The sequence below is a fragment of the Pseudophryne corroboree genome, chromosome 7 (genome assembly GCF_028390025.1).
Source record: "Pseudophryne corroboree isolate aPseCor3 chromosome 7, aPseCor3.hap2, whole genome shotgun sequence".
NCBI lineage: Eukaryota > Metazoa > Chordata > Amphibia > Anura > Myobatrachidae > Pseudophryne > Pseudophryne corroboree.
The window spans coordinates 16,543,296-16,551,595 of NC_086450.1; the positions used below are offsets into that span (position 1 = coordinate 16,543,296).

Consider the following 8,300-nt stretch of genomic DNA (forward strand, 5'->3'; position numbering starts at 1 on the left):
TTGCACATAGGGGCGGGTGGGCTTTTTGGTTGCTGCGGTACAGTCACTGGGGGTCGGGTCACGGGGGTTCCTTCTGGGGCCTTGTGGCACGTAGGTGTTTCCCCTGCGCCCACCGTGGGCGCGCTTCAGGGTCCCCTTTCCATCGGGTGGTTGCTTTCTGCTGCGCCCTCCTATGGGTGAACTGTTTCCCCACCTGCCGGCGTGATGAGGATTGCTGATGGTGGCCTCCCTGGCTGGCTCCCACCGATGGCCTGTCCCTCCTTCCCTTCGTCCGCGCAGGTCCCTCCGTTCCATCCCCCCTCTGTTGCGCAGCCATTCCCCACCCCGTTCCCAGCGGCGCTTTGTTTCACGGCGGTTCCGTTTCCCTGTTAGTGCCCCCTCTTTTTTTTCCAGCTACGCTTTTTCCTGGCTGGGCGTCATCAGTACCGCGGGTTGCGGATCCGTGAGTCGAAGGTCGGGAGAAGATTCGGTGGCGGTGTCTGCTGGAGATGTTTCGGGCGGGATCGTCGTCTTCTGGAGTGGTTCCGGGTCCTTCAGGTAACGGTGAGCATGCTGTTTCTTTGTTCCTTAGCATTGTTTAGTAGTTGTGTTTCCTCGGTTTCCCCGGGCGCCCACGTAATTTGCCTAGCTTACTGCGCGTTGCGCGGCTGCAGGGAGTGGGTATGTGGGGGTGATGGTGGCTACGGGCATGTCGGTTCCCTGTATTTTGTTGGCAGGTTCATGGTGCTATGTCGGAGGTTATAGGCGGTGCGGACGGTGTGATCGCGGCTGCCGCACTGAAATGTGGTCGTGCGCTGGTGCTCGGACCATGGACTGTCCTATTGGCGCGGGCTCCCGCCCTGGGATGGTGAGGGTTAGTGTTTTCTTCGGATTTTGGCAGACGCAGGGTGGGGGTATATTATCGTGTTCGCCTCTCTTGCGGGGCGGTCAAAGGGGGGTATGCATCCCGGTCGCGAGAGGAACACTTTCCGCTCCGTCAGGGGCCAGGGAGGCAGCGCGGACAGCCCTTCCGCTGTTGCCGGTAGGTCCCCGGGTGGGTGCCCGTTTCTGTCACCTTTGTCTCACCCACATGGGGTTTTGCTTTCTACTGCCTTTCCGGAGGCTTCCTGAGGGGTGGCAGGGAGCGTTTTTTTTTCTTTTTTTCTGTCTGTGGAACAGTCACTGCGTTTGGGTGACATTGCGGTCGTGTTTCCTGCTGCTTGGAGTTGGACATTGCGTCCGCTTTTCGCCTTCTTCCCTCGCCCCGGCATCTGTTTTTCTATTTCTGGGTTTTTCGTAGGGAGCGTTTTTTGTTCTGCGTCGGTTGTTTGGTTCACCTGTTTGGTTTAATTATTCACGTTTTGCAAGGATGCTTACAGGCCGCTTCCGGTTATGGCTCAGGGCCTTGTTATCTTTCTCTGAGCGCTTCCTGGGGGCGGTTCACGTTTTTCGTGATCAACGTCCTTCGGTCACAGGCTCCCCCTCGGCCCTCCGCCTGTTCTGTCGTATGGTTCCCAGAAGTGGCAGTGCGACGTTTGTTCCCGGCGTTGCGGCCCGGTCATGGCGCCTGGGGTGGCGCGGCAGGGTTGCACCTCCATTCCTACATTACGTACATTGGTGCCTGGAACGGCTGTTGATGTTTTCTTTCGTGGTTTTATGGCGGGGCGCCTAGATGGTGGTCGGTTCGGCAGTATATGTACTGTATGTGGGTTGATACAGAGTAGATGGGCATGGCCCCTGCACAATGATGCCACGCCAATCGTGAGGCGTTCCATATTTTCCTGGGCAGACTTGCGGGTTCTGCAAGGGATTGGGTTGGACGGGGTCATTAGTTTCCCCCTTTTAGAGCGCAGGCGCTTACGGATGGTGTCACATTGCCGTTGACGTGGGTGGGTGTCTGGTGCGGCCTTTGGGGGATGGCCATTTTTCTTTTAGGTGCCCTCATGAGTCCTTTTCGCTGGTTTCTCAGTTTCTGTGGCGTTACGGCTATAGTGGCTGCCGGGGCTTGCAGTGGGGTCCAGGGTACCCATGTCCTTGCGGATTGGGGTCACTACGCCTGCTGTGGCGGCGGGTTCTTCGGCGACAGCGTTAGGTGCTGAGCTGCTGGGGGTATGCGTGGTGTACAGCCTCTGTGCATTTGGGTAGGGTTGTTGGGCTATTGATACCCGTTTTCCTTGCGGATTGGGGCTGTTTGCGCATGCAGCAGTGGTGGGTTTTTTCAGCGTTAGCGCTTCGGGTGCCGGGCTGTTGGGAGTCTGCGTGCTATGCAGCCTCTGTATGTTTGGATGAGGTTGTCGGGCTCTAGTACCCATTCCTTGCGGATTGGGGGCTGTTGCACTTGCTGCGGCGGCATGTTCTTCGGAGGCAATTCGGGTGCTGGGCCGCGGGGACGGTGCATTGTATGGTGTTTTGGGGCTGGGGTACCCATTCCTTGAGGAAGGGGGCAACTACGCATGCTGCAGCTGGCAGGTTCTTCGGCGGAAGCGTTTTCAGGTGCTACCACTGGGGATTTGTGTTTTACGACTGGGGTGCCTGTTCCTTGCGGATTGACGCGGCTGTGCATGCTGCGGTGGCAGGTTGGGCTGCGGCAGCGATTCCGTTGCTGGGTGTCTGCGTGGTGTCCGACTGGTGTACGTTGGATACGTTTTCGGGCTATGGTACCCATTCCTTGCGGATGGTGGCAGTTACTCAGGCTGCGGCGGCGGTTTTCTTCAGCAGCAGCGATTCAGGTGCGGGGCCGCTGAGGTGTGCATCGTATTGCGGTTTGGGCGGAAAGTCGCTACCAGCCAGCGGTCAAGAGTGTGCATAAGTGGTCATTGTGGGGCACCCCCCTTTCGGTGCGTCGGCGAGGGTCCTCCCCCTGCGGGTGGACTATGGACGTTCCCGTGCGGTTTCGTCCATTGCTCTGCTGGAATAAGGGGTGGTGAGTCCTGCACAATGCGGGTTATGCTTTAGGAGGGATGGGTAGTCCCCTCCTAGGTTGTTCAGTTTTCTGCTAGTTGACTGATGCTGGTGGGTTGGTAGCGCTCCTTTTTCTGATCGTTTGGATGGGCTTCAGGGCTATGGTACCCATTCCTTGCGGATTGGGGCAGCTACGCGGACTGCGGCAGCTGCGATTCGGGTGCTGGGCCGCGGGGCCTCTGCGTTGTTGTTAGCCTCTGTACGTTTGGATAAGGTTTTCGGGCTATGATACCCATTCCTTGCGGATTGGGGCTGTTGCGCGTGCTGCGGTGGTAGGTTCTTTTGCGGCAGCGCTTCGGGTGCTGGGCCGCGGGGACTGTGCGTGGTATGGAGTTTTTAGGGCTGGAGTTTTTAGGGCTGGAGTGCCCATTCCTAGTGGATTGGGGCAGCTATGCGTGCTGCGGTGGCTGGTTCTTTGGCGGCAGCGTTTCCGGTGCTGGGCCGCTGGGGATTTGCGTTGTTTTAAGTTTGGGACTGGTGTACCCATTTCTTGTGGATTGAGGCAGCTGTTCATGCGCTGGGCATCTGGTGGTACCCTACGTGTTTACGTTGGGTACGGTTTTCGGGCTATGGTTCTCCTTTCCTTGCGGAGGGGGGGCAGTTACGCACGCTGCAGCGGGAGTTTCTTCAGCGGAAGCGATTCAGGTGCTGGGCTTCTGGGAGTGTGCGTTGTGTTACGGTTTGGCGGAAAGTCACTACCAGCCAGCGGTCAAGAGTGTGCATAAGTGGTCATTGTGGGGCGCCCCCTTTTGGTAAGTCGGCGAGCGTCCTCTCCCTGCTGGTGGACTACAGACGTTCCCGTGCGGTTTCGTCCATTGCTCTGCTGGAGTAAGGGGTGGTGAGTCCTGCACAATGCGGGTTATGCTTTAGGAGGTGGAGGGAAGTCCCCTCCTAGGTTATTCAGTATTCTGCTAGTTGACTGATGCTGGTGGTTTGGAAGCGCCTTTTTCTGCAGGCGTTTTGGATGCGGCTTCATGGCTATGGTACCCATTCCTTGCAGTTTGGGGCAGCTGCGCAGACTGCGGCGGCTGCGATTCGGGTGCTGGGCCACTGGGACTCTGCGTGGTCTAAGTTTTGTGTATGTTGTAAGGTCTTAATTGCGCCTGTTGCTTGAACCCAAAAACTATGTTTACCGGTCAGTTTTTGAACGGATAGCGTTCAGGAATTGATGGTGTGAAGCGAATTTTTAAATTTTCCTCCGAGTGGGCCTAATTACAATTGGCTTATCAAAGGTCCACGGGAGGTTTTTTGAGTTTTCTCCTTCACTTGGGTTTGCTTTTTGTACTGTTTATCATGTAATTTTATTGTCTGTTTTAGCACCTGTGTTAGGGATCTTTTCTTTTCAGATGCTATCGACACGCAGGAGCGTGTGCCTGTTGGGCCAATTTTAACAAAAATAAAATTTTGGGTGGCTTCGCTTCATATGGCAAGAGGTGCGGCTGTGGTTTTGGTCACGTGGTGGTCCCTGGGTACGGAGCTCGTTGCTTCACTGGGGGTCATTTGGTTGGGTTTTCTTTTCTACCAGGTAGGTGGGTGGTGTCACCCGTTTAGGTGTCCTCACCTTCGTCGGTACGGTGTTTGGGTCGTGTTCGTAGGTTTCTGCCTCATATTTGCTATCAGGTTCCCTTTTGTTGCTCCATGCACTCACTGGCTGTTCAGCAGTGTTCTTCTGTCATTGGCCGGGGTGGCTTATGCTTCATTGTTATTGTAGGTATGCAGCGTGTTTCTCTGCTGTCTGTTCGGGCCTGGGAGACGGTGGCTCTGCGGGTTTGTTTTGTAGCTTTCAGTGGTTTGGTTGGGCGTTTTTTTCTTTTGCTGGTCCTCCGGGCCCACAGTTTTTTGCAATGTTAAGCATGTTAGTCTCTTCCTCGGGGAGGTCGTGGTTTTTTCTTGATGGGACTTTTGTTTTTTTTGCCTTAAGCTTACAAGGTTGTTTTTATGTTTTTTCTGGGGATGGCGGTCGTGGTTTGGTAACATCGATGTGGCGGGAAAGTCGCTAACATCCAGCGGTCATTGTTGGGCACCCTCTTTCGGAATGGACGGCGAGTGTGTCCTTACCCTACGGTTGAACAATCGTACGCTCCCCTAGGGGAGCATCCATATTTGCCAGAGGAAAGAGTGGTGGGTCCTGCACAATGCGGGTTAGGCATGTAGGAGGTGGTCGTGTGGTAGTCCCCTCCACAGTTTCAGTGATATAATCAGATGACTGGAGCTGGCGTTTGGTAGCGCCTTTATCTTTGCCATCCTCCAACATAAAATCTAGTTTAAAGTTCTGGTCAGTCATCAATAAATACCGTCTGACCTTTTAAATCTAGCTATTGGTGTCCGTGTCTTTATTTGTAGTGCTAAGCTAGCTAAAAGTTAATGTGTAAGTGATCACAATAAAATGATGGGCGCCTTAGATTAGATGAGGGCTGAATAAGCACGAGACCATATAAGAGCCCCATTTTTTGTGATTGGCTGTTTATGACAAAGCATTTGCTAGGTAGTTTTTCCAAGGGGTCTTGGGAATTTTCTATAGGTTGTTTTCCTTGTCCATCAGTATTTGTGGGTGTTGGCTTCAGTGCATATAAAAGCTTGGGTCATGTGCTTCATACTTCCTCTTGCCATTTGGACAGCCCCTCCCGCCCTCCCTTAGGTTTTTTCTATGATGTCGATTTTCTGTTCTGGTTTTCTTTTTTGTCGGCTATTAAAAGCCAGATAGGCGGGAAAGTCGCTACCAGCCAGCGGTCATATAGGCTTAAGTGGTCATTGTGGGGCACCCTCTTTCGGAATGGACGGCGAGTGTGTCCTTACCCTGCGGTTGGACAATCGGACGCTCCCCTAGGGGAGCATCCATATTTGCCAGAGGAAAGAGTGGTGGGTCCTGCACAATGCGGGTTAGGCATGTAGGAGGTGGTCGTGTGGTAGTCCCCTCCTCAGTTTCAGTGATATAATCAGATGACTGGAGCTGGCGTTTGGTAGCGCCTTTATCTTTGCCATCCTCCAACATAAAATCTAGTTTAAAGTTCCGGTCAGTCATCAATAAATACCGTCTGACCTTTTAAATCTAGCTATTGGTGTCCGTGTCTTTACTTGTAGTGCTAAGCTAGCTTAAAGTTAAAGTGTAAGTGATCACAATAAAATGATGGGCGCCTTATAGAAAGAATGGTACAGTATCTGTCATTACAGGTCAATGGTTTTTCTGTTGTACTTTACATCCGCTCTAATCTTGCTTATTAAACAAACAGATGAGCACTATGATGTATGCAATAAGAAAACCATATGAAACCTATACGAGTTATATGTACTTTGTCAATGATCCGTGAGAAAGTGCTAATACTGTACATACAAAACACGTTGGTTGCTGTCAGACTAGCACCCTGGATCCCTAAACTCATCCGGATATTTCCACTTTTTAGTGTGGAACTCGGTGGCTGGAGCCGCACGCGCGCACGCAGGGGGGTTTTCTGAGTACCTAAAACCCCCCCTGGTTGCCGATCTATCGCGGAAGAGCTGAGTTGTTTTTTTTATATAACCGCTCAGCCTTGCAGTGTCTCACAGTCACTTACTGCCCTTCGCGAGGCTGGCCCGGCACGTAGGAAGAGCACTGCAGCTCCTCTCACGTGCTGCTATAAGACGATAGAGGTGCTGAAGCCGGCGGTGCTGCTTCACTGTCCCAGCCAGCGGCCAGGCAACAATGGTCTCTCTGCGACTCCATGTAGCAGAGCTACGTGAGACATATGGCGGGGGCAGCTCTGGTACTGTTATGTCTGTCTATGTGGGGGGGGGAATGATGGTGCTGTCCTGACTATGGGGAGGGGGGGGAGAAAAATGGTGCTACGCTGTCTATGGGCGGAGAGAATAATGGTGCTACGCTGTCTGTCTATGGGCGGAGAGAATAATGGTGCTACGCTGTCTGTCTATGGGGGGAGAGAATAATGGTGCTACGCTGTCTGTCTATGGGAGGAGAGAATAATGGTGCTACGCTGTCTGTCTATGGGGAGGAGAGAATAATGGTGCTACGCTGTCTGTCTATGGGGGGAGAGAATAATGGTGCTACGCTGTCTGTCTATGGGGAGGAGAGAATAATGGTGCTACGCTGTCTGTCTATGGGGGGGAGAATGCGGTGCTACGCTGTCTGTCTATGGGGGGGAATTATGGTGCTACACTGTCTGTGTATGGGGGGGGGGGAATAATGGTGCTACACTGTCTGTTTATGGGGGGAAGAATAATGGTGCTACGCTGTCTGTCTATGGGGGGAGAGAATAATGGTGCTACGCTGTCTGTCTATGGGGAGGAGAGAATAATGGTGCTACGCTGTCTGTCTATGGGGGGGAGAATGTGGTGCTACGCTGTCTGTCTATGGGGGGGAATTATGGTGCTACACTGTCTGTGTATGGGGGGGGGGAATAATGGTGCTACACTGTCTGTTTATGGGGGGAAGAATAATGGTGCTACGCTGTCTGTCTATGGGGGGAGAGAATAATGGTGCTACGCTGTCTATCTATGGGGGGAGGGAATAATGGTGCTAAGCTGTCAGTCTATGGGGGGAAAGAATAATGGTTCTACGCTGTCTGACTTTGGGGGGGAATAATGGTGCTACGCTGTCTGTCTATGGGGGGGAGAATAATGGTGCTACGCTGTCTGTCTATGGGGGGGAATAATGGTGCTACGCTGTCTGTCTATGGGGGAAAAGAATAATGGTGCTACACTGTCTGTCTATGGGGGAGAATAATGGTACTACGCTGTCTGTCTATGGGGGGGGAGAATAATGGTGCTACGCTGTCTGTCTATGGGGGGAATAATGGTGCTACGCTGTCTGTCTATGGGGGGGAATAATGGTGCTACGCTGTCTGTCTATGGGGGGAATAATGGTGCTACGCTGTCTGTCTATGGGGGGAAAGAAAAATGGCGCTACGCTGTCTGCCTATGGGGGGGGGATAATGGTGCTATGCTGTCTGTCTATGGGGGGAGAGAATAATGGTGCTATGCTGTCTGTCTATGGGGGGGAGAATAATGGTGCTACGCTGTCTGTCTATGGGGGGGGATAATAATGGTGCTACGCTGTCTGTCTATGGTGGGAGAGAATAATGGTGCTACGCTATCTGTCTATGGGAGGAGAGAATAATGGTGCTACGCTGTCTGTCTATGGTGGGAGAATAATGGTGCTATGCTGTCTGTCTATGGGGGGGTAGAGAATAATGGTGCTACGCTGTCTGTCTATGGGGGGAGAGAATAATGGTGCTATGCTGTCTGTCTATGGTGGGGGGAAATAATGGTGCTACACTGTCTGTCTATGGGGGGGAGAATAATGATGCTATGCTGTCTGTCTATGGGGGGGAATAATAGTGCTACACTGTCTGTGTATGGGGGGGAGA

The 8,300-nt window shown here is 53.0% G+C and overlaps 1 non-coding gene across 1 annotated transcript; it reads left to right on the forward strand.

Moving 5' to 3' along the window:
* The first annotated feature begins 1,654 nt into the window (after positions 1-1,654).
* On the forward strand, positions 1,655-1,760 carry LOC134946956 (U6 spliceosomal RNA). Its single transcript, XR_010182499.1, has one exon. It is a non-coding gene; the product is annotated as a U6 spliceosomal RNA (small nuclear RNA).
* Positions 1,761-8,300: the final 6,540 nt, after the last annotated feature.